At 43.2% G+C, this 14,557-nt stretch overlaps 1 protein-coding gene across 4 annotated transcripts in view; it reads right to left on the bottom strand.

Annotated features, from left to right (window-relative positions):
- The window catches only part of PTPRT (protein tyrosine phosphatase receptor type T), a 716,574-nt gene that overhangs the window by 161,257 nt on the left and 540,760 nt on the right, over positions 1-14,557 (bottom strand). The window lies entirely within an intron of this gene.

Genomic DNA, 14,557 nt, shown 5'->3' with positions numbered 1-14,557 from the left:
TTTCACTTCCATTACCAAGAGGCTCAGAGTGCGGCATAAACTGATTTAAGAACAATTTTTTTAAAAAGAAATCTCTTAATTTCTTCAGCCAAATTAGTCGACCTCAGGAATTTTACTAATATTTCTAGTGTAATTCCCTCCCCTCCCCCTTCCCCCTGTGATGTGAAAGGACTCGTGGCCAAATTTCCCATCAAGTATTTTTCCTGCCAGCTGGTGGCCTGATCGAAAGCCAGTTGAAGGTAATGGGAGTCCTTCTATTGACTTCAGTTGGCTTTGGATCCGGTTCTAAAACAGAAAGAATTCCTGACCCAGAGAGAACATTCTTTTAAGAACATGAAATACTGTGAAGGCATTACACAAATTCCCCCCTCTCCTTGCCTGTGTTTTTGAGACTGTTTCAGGCTGATTTTTTTACTGGCTTTATCCTTGGTTTTCATGGTTTGTGTATGAGTGCTGTCCCTGATTTCCACCTCAGAGTGTTGGCAGCAAGGTATGGATCCAGACAGATATTCATGGGTACATATATTGCTAGTGATAACGCATCTTTAGAGAAATACAGGCCCAAAGCACACCTTTGAAATTCTGTCTGAGTTCCATTATGCCTACCAGTGGCAACTCTGTGGATATACAGACATTCGAGGTAAAACTCATGACTTATTTACCAGCCAATTCCTTCCTTATGTTTCAAATTCAATCCAACAGTGGCTCAGTTTCAACTGAGCTGTCAATATAATATACTGTACTCCACTGCTCCCCTAACCTTTCCTGATATTACAAGATCCTTGCTTATTTGTAATGAAACACTATGAATAAATCAATGTATGTTAATATAGCAAGTCTTCAATTTTTTATAAAGGTCTTCATGAGAATCTAATTCCTGTCTTTGCCAGAATTAGAAATTAGGCTTTGAAAATTCTAAGTCCCTTGTACTATGACAGGAGGAAAATGTTGTATTCTGAAGAAAAAACAAATATATAATGTTAAAAAAAGGAGTATCTCGTAACGGGCTGGAAAGCAGACAGGCTGATTCTTATCAGCACCACGCAGAAGCAGCAAATAACACTGTTATTTAGACAGAGGCAGATCACAAAAGGGAGAGCTGACACCCAAAGACTAGGTTGGATTACAGGGAAGAAGAGTGAATTCCACCAGGGTCGATAGTGATACAGAGCAGCAAGAACTGAGGAGAGTGGCACCCTCAAAAGCAGCTCTATTAAATCAGCTTGTCAGTATTTTCAATTTAAAGTCACTATTTTCCCAAGGAGCTATACATTGCCATTTAATTTCTGGCTACTTACCAGCAGTTGGCTATACAGAGTCAGGTCTCAGGACAAAGGTCATTTAAAAGAAAACAAACACTGGAAGCAGAACACTTTATTCACCTTTGGGGGTGGTGCAGAGGGAACAATTGCAGCTGCCTTAACAAAACATTTTCAAAGAGGGAGAGGAAGAGAACATTAAGTAAAACACTGTTAGGTTCTGAGGAAAAGATCATAGCCCTGGCTCTGCTACAGAAGTGGCAAATTTAAAAAATAAAATGTATTCATTCAGTGTTTAGTTTTGAGTCACAAGCAGGAGAGACTGTTAACCTCTTGGAACCTGCATGCTGTGTTTACACTAATAAAATGTAGAAACAGCATTTTTAGAATGGTCTTCAAGGGCTGAGAAGGAGTTCGGGGATCAGGAAATTGGGAATAGGATAAGGAAATTTCCAGCTCTAGGTCACTGAAAATCATGCCCATATGATGGCCAGCCAGTATCCTTTGTGAATTCAGTTAGTGGGCTCAGTACAGGTCTTAACAGACTGGCTGAGTGCAACAATTCAATTCACACAGACCATCACATTTCCATCAGATGGTATTGACTTTTGATAACATTAGCAGGGAGACCAAGGAGGAGAAGTGGAGGAATCTTGCACTACACCTGTCCTTCATCTGTGGATAAATAGAAGAGGCTATTCATCAATAATCCATCGATCTTCATTTTTTACAATTAACAAACAAAGAAAACAAAAAAGAAAATCAGATACTTAAGGCAAATGAAACTCCAGCAATATTTTCAATAAAACATAAGTGATGGAGCTTTACAAGTCAGATTCTGCTCATTAGAGTCTGCACAGAAGACTTCCATGGGGGGCACACAAACTACAGAGGAACTCAACTTGTGAAGCCTGGAACCTGATTCAGAGTTGAATCCAAGATTCACCACAGTTTTGGTAGAGAGTAATCAGCATTCAAGAGGGAGGGCCTGTTTCAGATTCAGGGTTGCAGTTTAGGCAAATTAGAAAGAGAAGCCCTACCAACAAAAGTTTTGATCCAGATCAGAACCTGATGTTTCCCAGAGGCGTGGGCTTTCTGGGGTGGGGTGGGGAAAGGGGATTATTTTTGGTATTACTGTAGGACCCAAAGGACCTAAAGGATAAAGGTCACACTGTACAAAGCACTGTACAAACATAAAGAGGAACCAATCCCTGCCCCAACAAACTGAAGACAGAGAGGGAGTACAGGGTAATAGTAATACATATATGTTTCTGCACAGGTGAGCTGTGGGCACAGTTTATAGGTAGCATTATTTTAATGTTAAGTAAATATAATAGCATCAGTAGATATGGCTCGACATCTGCCTGCCTATTGTCAGTTGGTTTAGGTTTAAACCCTTCTCTGCTGTCTACACTAAAAACCTTGAACTATGGGAGTGGGTTAGGAATGCATATAGGGCACCAAACTGAGAACCAGAGAGCCCAGTTTCTACTCACAGTTCTGCCACAGACTTATTGTGGGACCCTGGGCAAGTCACTTCTCTCTAGACTTCAATTTTGTCATCTGTAAAATGGGAGTTATGATATCCACACCTTTTAAAATGTTTGAGATTGATGGATGAATAGGATTATTTCATGGCTAAATATTGATATTTAATCAGCAAACTCAACGGTGAACAGTGAGGCAAATGTAACACTGAAAACAAGGCTCTGTTTGATTTGGATGAGACACAACTCCTCTCCCAGCTCAGGCAGATCAGCAACGTTTTCATTCCTCGGAAATGCGACTTCTGCCTTTTAAAGTAAGCGACAGAATGCTAGCACTAAGGCAGAGCCCGACATAATGCTGGAAGGCACTGCACAACACCTTCCCACATGGCTCTCCTACTGCACCTCAAATCTGCAACTGGAGTCTCAGCTCTCCACACTGCTATGCCAAAGCAGCTTCCATCTTTCCTGTAGTTTCTGTTCCAGTCCTGGTCTACACGGCTCTGCCAGCATACCTCAGTCCTGACCAGCAGCCTACCCTTCTACTCCAGTACTAGGCTATCCACATACAACTCCGAAGCATACCTCATTGATGACATGCAGCTTCCTGCGATTGCAGTCATGGGTGTTTCCTGATCGGAGACTTCAAAGTGTGTGACTTCAAATGGGTTCGTGTTGCAAACAGAAGATAGTCTATAATGTCATCTTACTTTTCTGTAGAGCGTTTCATGCAAACAACCCCAAATCTCTTTACAAACTGTACAAGCCGCTTAGAATCTACATGAACCCATTACTGAATGCAGACCACCAAAATGACTTCATTTCTGGGCAAAGCTTCATAATGTGAAAGGCTCCTGCAGTGACTGACTACATCCTCCCATCCCTTTCCCCTTAGGATTCCCCTTCACAGGTAGGAAGGGAACAACACATGTTTACTTCCGTGCTGAATCTAGACTGTTTGCAATGCCACTGATGTACCAGAAGCTGGGTTACTGGATTTTAGACCATGCCAAGTCAGGTTGACAAAAGAGACAGCACTTGTGTGCAATTTGGAAGTGCCGAACTGGGAATAATCACATGGAATCAAGAAATGGAAGAATGTAGTCTGAATAAGAAAACTGCCTAACAGTGTGACCAGTTAGACCAGTGGTCCCTAAACTGTGGAGCATGCCCCCCAGGGGTGGGTGGGGGTTGCAGAGGAATGTTTGGGAGAGCATATGGCAGGGCCCAGGTCAGCCCCCATGGGGGGCAGGGTGTGGGGAGGAGTGGAGAGGGAGCCCAACCCAGCCCAGCTCTGGCCCCAGCCACAGCTCCCGTCCAGCCCCTCCTTCACCCCAAGCCCAGCTCTGCCCTCATTCCCTCTCCACTCACAAGTCAGCTCCACCTCTAACCCCAGCTCCTCCTCCATCCCCAGTTCAGCCCCCAGATCTACCTTCTGCCCAAGCTACTCTGCTGAGCCAACTGTGCAGTAATGGGGATAGGGGGGCAGGAGAGGGGAGAATGCAACAGGAAAAGTTTGGGCACCATTGAGTTAGACTATGGAGTAGTTTCTTAAGGGAAGTGGGGGTTGCTCCGCCCATGAATCATTTACAGACAAACTGACACATGGAGATCACACTATAGGTAACAACCCTGCCCTAGTCCAGGGATGGACTGGATAGCTCTGTCCAATCTCTAATAACTGTGGGGTCAAATCCATCTCCTCTCATTCCTCTGCAAACAAGGAAAGGATCAGAAGCAGCAGAACAAGTGTCATCTTACTCTACCTACAGCACGTGTGGGGAGAGGCTACTACCTAGGGAATCTTTGCAGGGGCTCCACACCCTCCGCACACCCGAAAGCTGTGATTCCGAGAAGTTCTTTCCTCACCTCAACAAGAGAACATTTGGGGTTGTGGTGGCAGCCCTAGGCTGTGGAGTGACTCTGCTGCCACTTGTGGTCTTGGGTGAAGAATTCCATGGCCCTGACTGCTGTGGTTCTAACCACAGTTATCATCAATTCAGCTGAAACACAGTATAGCCAAGGGCAACATACAAAGGAAACCTAAGTAATTCTTGGGTTCCCTTTCACTGAGCTAATAAATATGTTTTATACGTTGAACCAACCCTAATAGTTTAGAAGTGTATCAATGAGAAGTAATAAATCAGATGGAATAAGAGAAGACACACAGATAAGTAACAGTCATGTTCCCATCACAATATGAGGAATGGAATACTGCATCAGGTACTCAACTGACTGGCCAAAAATTATTTATTCTGGGTGTGTGCTGAGGAGTGTCAAGGCTCCGTTGAATTTAGCGTAGGGCTACACTGTGCACAATGTATGCAACCAAAGAGCATCCCAATGCCAGAGGGCAAGTGGCTCCATGATATCTGGTAGAGAGTTTCAGATAAACTATATTTGATATGTGTCATGTAAGGTAGCCTTGGAAAAATAACACCACACTGATCATTAATATTCTTGCAGGACACATGTTTAATAAACACCCAAGGGACCATACAAATATGAAGGAAATATTGGGCTAAAATGTGTTTACCAGACAAGTCTGGGGAGTGGGTAAGTTGACACCTCCAGCCAGGTGTAATCATTCAATTGGCCATCTCATGTCAAGTGGCCATTCATTCCCATCAGAGACGACAGAAACAGATCAATTTACAGTATAGCAAACACCAGCAGGGAAGAAACCACCATGGAACATCCTTCACCACCAGACTCCATGTCCCGTTCTTCACACTTGAATGAACTTTATTTTATTCGGGGAAGGAGGGGGTGGGAATGTTTGGAGGAATCTATTTCAAAGGCTCACTGCACTATAAAGAGAGGGGCAAAGAACTGCACTTAAGATGACAAAGAAACCGAGCCTTTGTCTTTGAGGAGAGACTTTAACCAGAGGGGTGGTCAGCCATCTTGCTGGAAGAAGTGTGTGGTAAGAATCTTACCCAACACCTAGACAATAGCTTATTAAAGTCTTAGCATTACAAGGCATTTGCACTTTTATTCCACTTAGCACACACAACTTTTGTGAAGATTAGTTAAAGTCTGCACCATCCTTCTAACACTAAGTGCTACAAAACCAGCAAGTATTATTATTCCTAGCTTTAAAACATAACATGCTGACTTATGATGGAACATTTGATGCTTTCTTGCAATCTGACTTCACCATCAGTGACCCCATGAGTGGTGTGCTTTCTTTATATATCTGTAGGCTTTCAATTAAAGTTCAAGGTCTTCCTCTGTATAGTACAAACAAATTCGATACTATTGTGCGTTATTCCTTATAATCCATCTCCCCATTGCCTTAGAACCTTAATGCTGTCCCTTTGAACCAAGAAGTAGCTCCCTGTACATGTACGCTTCTATTTATCTAAACAAACAAATCCATTTTATCACATACAAATCTTAGAACACACACTGTGTATGTCTACACTGCAATGCAAGCCCAGGGTTCAAACCCCCACCTGTCTATACACAAATCTTAGTAACCTGGGGCTCAGACCCAGGAACCCCCAGGGATGGAAGGTACAAGCCAGAGTTAAGCCATGACCCAAGGTGTGCCACTGCACTCCATAATGTTTTATGGAAATATGCTTATGAGTATGAATATGATGTAACTGGAATATGCTTTATGCAAAAGGTATCTTGTAACGTATCATTACAAAGCTTATGACCTACTGAGTGTGTTCATCCCATTTGTTTGCATGCATTATGTCTATGTCCGGAGACAGGACAATAAGGTACAAACTTGTATTACTGATGTAAACATATTAAGTGGAAGCCATTAATGGTGCTTCAGAATCAGTGACTTGTAAAATGGCTCTGTTTACTTGCAAACCTTCCTGGGTACGTGCAGGCCAGCCCTGGAAGAATGGAGGCTGGGGTCTCACAGGACATGTGAACATGTCACCTGATACTGGAATCCATCTTAAACATGATGCTTTTCCATTTAGAAGGAGGGGTGGGGACCCAAAGAGACAAAAGATTCCCATCTTGTGCCAAAGCTATACAAGGGGGTGGAACAGACAAAGGGGCTGCCAGTCATGAGAACACCTCTGCTTTCCACCTAAGATGTCTGCTGGAACTAACAAGGACTGTACCAGGGAAAGGATTGGGCCCAGACTAGGAAGAAATCTAGTCTGTGAAAGAAGCTTATTGGAACATCTCTGAGGGTGAGATTTACCTGTATTCAGTTTCTTAAATGTATTAGGCTTAGACTTGCGTGTTTTGTTCTATTTTGCTTGGTAACTTACTTTGTTCTGTCTGTTATTACATGAAACCACTTAAATTCTACTTTTTATACTTAATAAAATCACTTTTGTTTATTAGTAAACCCAGAGTAAGTGATTAACAACTGGGGAGCAAACAGTTGTGCATATCTCTCTATCAGTGTTATAGAGGGCGGAAAATTTATGAGTTTACCCTGTATAAGCTTTATACAGAGTAAAACGGATTTATTTGGGGTTTGGATCCCACTGGGAACTTGGTTGTCTGGGTGCTGGAGATAGGTGATCTGCTGAGCAGTTTTTGGTTAAAATCTGCAGCTTTGGGGGCGTGGACCAGACCTGGGTCTGTGTTGCAGCAGGCTAGCGTGTCTGGCCCAACAAGGCAGAGTTCTGAATTCCAGGCTGGCAGGGAAAATGGGCATAGAGGTAATTTCAGCACATCAGGTGACAGTCCCAAGGGGGTCTCTGTGACAGAACCCGTCATGCAAGGTTCAAACCCTATTGGTCTGAAGCGCAGACACAGCCCCACTAGATTCGTGCTCTGGTTGTATGCCAAAAGAATTTCACAAGCCAGCTTTCTTTGTCCTCTGTACAGTCAGGATTGGTGAACAGTTAACTTCCCCCCAAGCTGAACCACGAACAAAGGGATAGAGTGGCCACATTTTGGAAGGGCACCAGGAAGTCTTTAATATGGGTGGTTGGACTTGGGCCCACATCATGCAGCATAGATGCTGGAGCCCCAGGTTGGGACCCAGGATTCAACCATTCCTAACCTGGGGTTGCAAATGAGTGTAGATACTCAAACCCTAGGTTAACAAACCAAGGATCTGCTAACCCTGTGCTTACATTGCAGTGCAGACATACCAACTGAGACATAGCATGCAAGGGGTTAACATTAACTCTTTCACAATGGTAGTTGTGAAATGAGTTTCACATACTCAGCAAGATATATCACAGCAGATCATGGGTGGCACAAATTACTTGCATTGGAAATAATGGTTGGTATCAACATGCAATATACACGAAGTGGCTGTTGCAATATCTAGATGATCATAGCGGTGCCTTTTGCCCTTAAAATCTAGTAATCAAAATAATTTGAGAGCCTTGGACATGTGCTTGTTTGTACTGTATAAATAAATAACAATAATATATCTAATAAATAATCTGGTTCAAATCAACAGTGTTGATGAATATATTTGACCATAACATGCTAAGGTAAACTTAAACAAAATGCATTTCTAACCTGTATGTAAAAATGAGAGTAGTTTACCTGAAAACCAAAACACAGCAAACTCTTTCAAACAAGCTCTGCAAAAACTATCATGAAAATTTACCTGCCCAGTCACAAATTCTGCTCACCTATCCTTTACTAAAAATTACCAGTGCTATATTTCAACTCCTTTGTTAAACAACATTAAACAAACCCAGAAAACAGAATTTTACAAGGCACATATTCTCTCAAAACATATTAAATATCAAATATTAGGATCTGAAACTCCCGCCCCCAAAGTGCGGTTTCTGAACACAGAAATGCAAACCAGATAGCAGAGCTGTTAAATATCGTTGCTTTAAATGAAACATTGCTTTGTAGATCCATAGTACAATTTTAAAATCGTTTTGCTGTTTAACTGTCACCCAGTGTAACAAATTCTGAGAAGCTGTAGCACACCTGAACCATGTAAATCCATTGACTATGCCCCATGTCTCCTGAAAGTTTTATGTGCATCTTTTTTTTAAATACAGCCCAGCCAACCATCCTGTTCCCCACTAAAACAACAGACTCCTTGACTTCTGAGAACACCTTTGAGCTGAAAGTAAGGAGCAAATTTTTATTAATGCCCCAAGACTGACATCATCTTGTGATATGGACAATTGAGGGGTTGGGACTAGGGAGACTACTATTCATGACCTTGCCAGGATCCGAACTCAAATCTCCAGGGACTGCCTTTCACTTTACTGCGTTGCGGGGGAAATAAACCAATTCCTGACTTGTAGCTGTTTTTGAAAACACTCCTCTCATGTGTACCTAGAGTCAAGACACTGGAAACAGGACTAGTTTATACATTGTTTCTTTTTCATAACATTGTACGTGCAGAGTCACTGGTGGAATAGTTGTGGTGATGGACTCCCTATAAAAGGGGCATAGGGTATAAGGATCCCCTGATGACTGTCATGGGTGTCAGTTCTTTCACTCTTATACACTGCTAGCATCAGACAGGAAGAAGGTAACCTTTTAATTCAGATGGAACAGTTTGTTAGCTCACACATTCACATACTGGACTCACCTCCACAGGTCCCCCCCCCCCGGAAATAGGATACCTCCAACACACATAGAAACTGACACACCTGCAGGTAGCCTGCCATTAGCTGATGCAAGCAGAAACATTGAAACATGAAGATGAGACGAAGGAAATCACTAATGACATCATATGAAGAGTACAATCTTCATGAGGGGGCGCAGGTAATCCAAAACTTTTTGATATGCACTGGGTAACTTGCCGTACACAACTCACCCCAAAAGGATGTGCACGGAACACCTGCTCTATTTTCAGTTTGCATTGTGTGAACACATGGCAGCAGTTTGCTGAGAACTGCGGGCACAGAATTCTCGGGGGGTATCCCAGAATACTTTGTTGTGTGCAGGCTCTGACTCGTGTCTCGGCTGGAGAGTGCTATAATTGTGTAGAATCTTGTCCAGTTTATCAAAAAATAGACAGGTCACACGTCCTCAGCCAGATTTTCTTCTTTTGTCCCTTATTTCAATGTACTTTCCCCAGAGCTGCTTGCTCTTTATTGGTCAGTGTCCCAGTCATGATACCTTGCAGGCATCTGCTTTGCAATGTCCACAAAGAGGTCTTTATTTCAGTGGCTGGCCACAGAAGCTTCCTGAACCAATGCTTCTCTCTATATAGTGATGAGATCCAGGGTTTCAGCACTGCTCCAAGCATCTATGCAAATCATGTTATGGGGTTGTGCTTGTATTTGAAGAATGCCAATACATTGGGATCCAGAAGCAAATAGACAAAATCTGGCTCCGTGCCAGCTTTTAAAGCCGGAGAAGGGTCATCCTGGGAACTCAACACCAGAGCTGAGGGGGCCCACAGGTAAACAGACAGGCCAGCAACAGGTCAAGCTGCAAGGACTGTGGGATAGCAATTGGAAGCATGCAAAAAGGGGTGCGCAGCAATTGTGTCCACATAAACAATAGATCAAACTAATTCAATTCCGAGCATATGTAGTCCACTTTGGAAGAGGATTCCAGAGTTCATAATTAACATGGAGTTGGCAGACAGTGATGGATTGCGTCTTGTGTATGCAAGTGTTTTCAAATTCTGATCCAGTTTAAAACCACAGTGTAGACAAGCCCAAAGTGAACTGCACATCAGTGATAGCTTTTCTCTCTCTCGTTCTCTTTTTTTTAAATAAAGGTGTCTCTCAGTATGAGACCCTGCTGACCAGAGAACTGCATGTTGCTGCTGCTTCCAACTGCAGGTGCAATCCTTTCTCTATTGGAATCAACTCTATCTAGCCAGAAGGATAACTGGCGACCTTAGCTATGTGAACTATGAAGGTGCAGGGCCCTCCAGGGGCCCAGCACCAACACAGCTATACTCTGCCAGGCAGAGCACTCCCCTCACTTCCAAGCTTGTGGTCCCACCTGACTCCTGTCCACAGACTACAACCATCAATAATTTCCCCAAGCCCTTTCCTACGCTACATGCCTCAGTGCCTCTCCATGGCTTCTCACTCCATGCAATGGGGTCAGAGTCCACAAAGTTTTAGAAGCAGGTGAGCAGGAAGGTTTTCACAGCCTAAGCCTGGGTTCATGTATGTAGGAGACTCTTTAGGGTACATATGTCATAGGCATGTAGATTTGGGGAGCTGGGTATCAGTGGTGGAAACTGCATGGATCCTCATGTGCTATGTTGCACAGGAACTGCAAAAACTAACCCAGCCCTCTACATAGGACAACCTGTACCTTGCCAACTCACCTAAGTTCTGCAGAACCTCTTAACTGAGAAGACCTCAGGCAACAATAAGGAGACTAATTTTTAATCTTGCTTCACATATTCCACTCCATGCTGTAATAAATCCTATAAACCAATCCCTACGTGACATCCCCCCAAATATAAATTAATAAAAATAAATTGAGTTTTGGAAGCCTCAGAGAAAAATCCTTGAACCTGAAGTGACAAAATATAGTTCCTTTGTTTTGCATGAAGTTGGACGTGTCACTGCATTGGTAATGCAGCATTTCCTGGGCGAACTCTAACGTGTGGCTCTAATGTAAGTGACTCTTCTACAGCTGAGTGAAACTCTATGGCATCACTTTTGTGAGGAATTTCTTGTGAATTCAGTTTGTCTGAACATCCCCCCTCAACCCAAGCTTCAGGTTCCAATGAACCCATAAACTCAAGTGTGGGAGGCAGGCAAAACTTCAGAGCTTCACCTAGTTTTCCAGTGAAACCAGATAACTCTATGGCAAAACATATGGATTCAACACTGACATATGAACCAGGCTGGGTCCCTTCACAAGACTCAAGAACCTTAGCAACACTTTTGGAGAACCTGAGATGAGTTTGCAACAGTGAAAAGCATTCCTAAGAACAAAATGAACGTCAGGTTTCATGGCAAACCACGCAAAAGCACTAGTTATTTCCCAAAGGACTGCCTTCCCTTTCCTCTTACAGGCTGGACCCTCAGCACAGTGGGTAGCAGTAGGCTTGGCAGGGGTGCAATCACAAGATGCTAGATAAAACTGAACACACCCCAGAAGATTTAGATCAGTTCCAAATCCATAGGTATCCACACCCCAAAGACCACCACCACAATTAACACTAGCTGGTCCCTAGCTGATCTCAGGAGAATGGACTAGGCCCTGGAGTCTGACTTACCCTTCCTTCCCTAGTGACACCTCCCTAAAGGCCGGGATTGAAGCACATTAACACAGTAGAATGGGGAAAATTTACCCAGCAATGCCTGTGCACTACCTATTCTCCAGATTAAAAGAGAAAGCTTCTGTTTCCAACACCCTCCATCAGTCTGACATTTAATTAAGAAATGAAAACCCACCCACATCTACTAGACAGATTCTCACTCATGGCTTTTCTCCAAACTTCACTTTCTTGGTGAAACACCAGGGCACAGACGATTAAACTCTTTGGAGGAGATTAAAGTAAAACAGAGAGGAAAATCAAGTAGATTTAGGCATACAAAGTAATGTAATTGCCATCTGCAACTCAACGGTAAAGAACGATTACAAACTAATGAGACAGATCCACAACTTTTATTATACTGATTTGCTGTATGAATTTTACATCTTTTGGCTATAAATTCCACATCTCATCTTGGCAAAGTAATAGTATCAGCAGATAATTATAGCTCTCCTCCTCACTTTCTATCGAGTACACACTCGTGCAAACACACTTCATACATATTGTATTTTAATACCACTTTGCTATAAGTGTCATTTTCTTTGTTGGGCTCTCACCTCTTCCTATATATAACTTCTGCCCCTGTGCTCCCCGTAGCATCACTCTCTTCACCATAACACCACCTCCTAACATTTAACACTCAGGTCCTCATGGCTAGTATCATAACGAGTGAAGTGTACCCACTGAGGGAGGGAGGTGATTATAAATAACCAATAAGTTATCAAAAGGGTCTGGGTGTGGACGACACATCAGATTTAACAAACATCCAGTTCCTGTCACCACAGGTTCCATTCCTGGAATGGTAGGGGTAGGGCTCAGCCCTATTTTCTTCTAAGGCAGACAAATATCGAGTGCTTGTCTACATGAACAATTAGTCCACAGCAAGGTGGGGTGTGAATCTACCCCACTCTAGCCTACCATGCCCTAACTGTTCATGTGCACCCTGCTGACATGCATCAACAGTTATTTGTGGTCTTTGATCTAGTCCATGGATGTCACATGGGCCGCTGCTTTTTGCTGATTGGGCCGTGGGTTCAGAACCACTGATCTAGTGCCATTTCAAAAAGGACTGGCTCAAAGCGAATTAACAAACTGTTAACGAGTGTCAGCAGGGTGAACTTGGACAGTTAGTCCCTGGAAGGCTAGTGCAGGGTAAACTCACACCCCAGCTTGCCATGCACTCAATGTTCATGTAGACAAGCCCTTATTTCCTTTACCTCCATTCATAGAGTTATATTCTGACCTCTTTTACATGGGTTCACAGCATGGGAAGAAGTGGAAGGGAGCCCTTCCCCCTCCTCTTGTGCTCTGTGAGAAATGCTAGTCACTCCAAAAGGGCTGAAGCAGAGACACCCCACCCTTTCCCTGCAAAAGCAGGGGGCTGACACATAGACTGTGCCTCTTTTAAGTGGGCAGAGGCCTCCTGCCTCCATTCCCCCATAGTCCCTGGACACATTCTGCTTAGAGCCGATCACAGTAGGCAGCCTCTCTCCAGCTATTGCCCCTAGGCAGGTGTCCCTCTAGACATCCCATGTTACAGCAGTGGCTGGTAAAACCACAGTCCATCCAGCCCGTAGTGCATAGTTTATAAAATGGATTAAAATATCAGCCCATGTTGCCAGAGTTCCCCTTACTTGTACTGAAACAGGCTGTCATACAAAATGGTCAGGTGAGGCAATCCCCATGTCCCACTCATGGCTTCTAAGAGACAATCCCCAAGAGTGACAAATGTTGAGTCAGAAAAAGAACATCTCATTCCTAGAGGGATCCCAGTGAACTTTACAAACTGGTTTAAAAATGACATAGGAATTCCTCTACCCATCACTGAAATGCAGACCCCTCATGAGGCAGAAAATGGAATTTGTTTAACAGCACAACTCTGCAAGGTACAGAGCACCTTCATCACCACTCAGTACCTCACAGAATCAAGCCCAGCACAGTACAGCAAGACCACACAACAGATTTGTTCAGAAGCGGTATATCACATACAAGTTACAACTACAATGGATTTTTCAAAAGGAAGAACACAACTATCCCTCATTAGAATTTGGCCAGGTCACAGGTTAATCCCTTATTTTTCCCCAAAAAGTGCTATGGAGATCTTTAATGAACACAAATTGTGTGGAGTTTGGTCATACCTCATCTGATTAAATGTATCACAACTCCCCCTGCTAGCAATAAATATAATGTGCAGGAGACCCCAACTAAACAAAGCATTTAAGCATAAGTCCATTGTTATCCAGAAAAGCATTTAAACATATCTATTTAAGCCTCATTGACGCCAAGAGATTTTAAGCTCATGATTAATTACTTTGCTCAACAGGGACAGATGACTGAATCAGGGCCATATAGCATCTTTCATCTGTAGACAAAGGACTTTGCTGAGGTTGATAAACACCACTATCCCCATTTTGCACGTGTGGAAACTGATGTAAAAAGCCAATCTTCATCCAAAATTCACACAGCAAGTCCATGGTAGAGCTAGAAATAGAGCCCAGTTTTCCTGACTCAGTCTGGAACTCCATCCTTTGGACCATATACTGCCTGCCATGCTGATGTCTGTTATCCCAAACCTCATTTTCACATTAACCTTTTGTCCTGCTCTAATTTCTTTCAGATCAATGAGATTTCCCTTTCCAGATGCACAGGCTGAAAAT

This window comes from Chelonia mydas, chromosome 13, assembly GCF_015237465.2.
Source record: "Chelonia mydas isolate rCheMyd1 chromosome 13, rCheMyd1.pri.v2, whole genome shotgun sequence".
Lineage (NCBI taxonomy): Eukaryota > Metazoa > Chordata > Testudines > Cheloniidae > Chelonia > Chelonia mydas.
The sequence above is the reverse complement of the archived record's forward strand: the minus strand, read 5'-3'. Positions and strand labels throughout refer to the sequence as shown.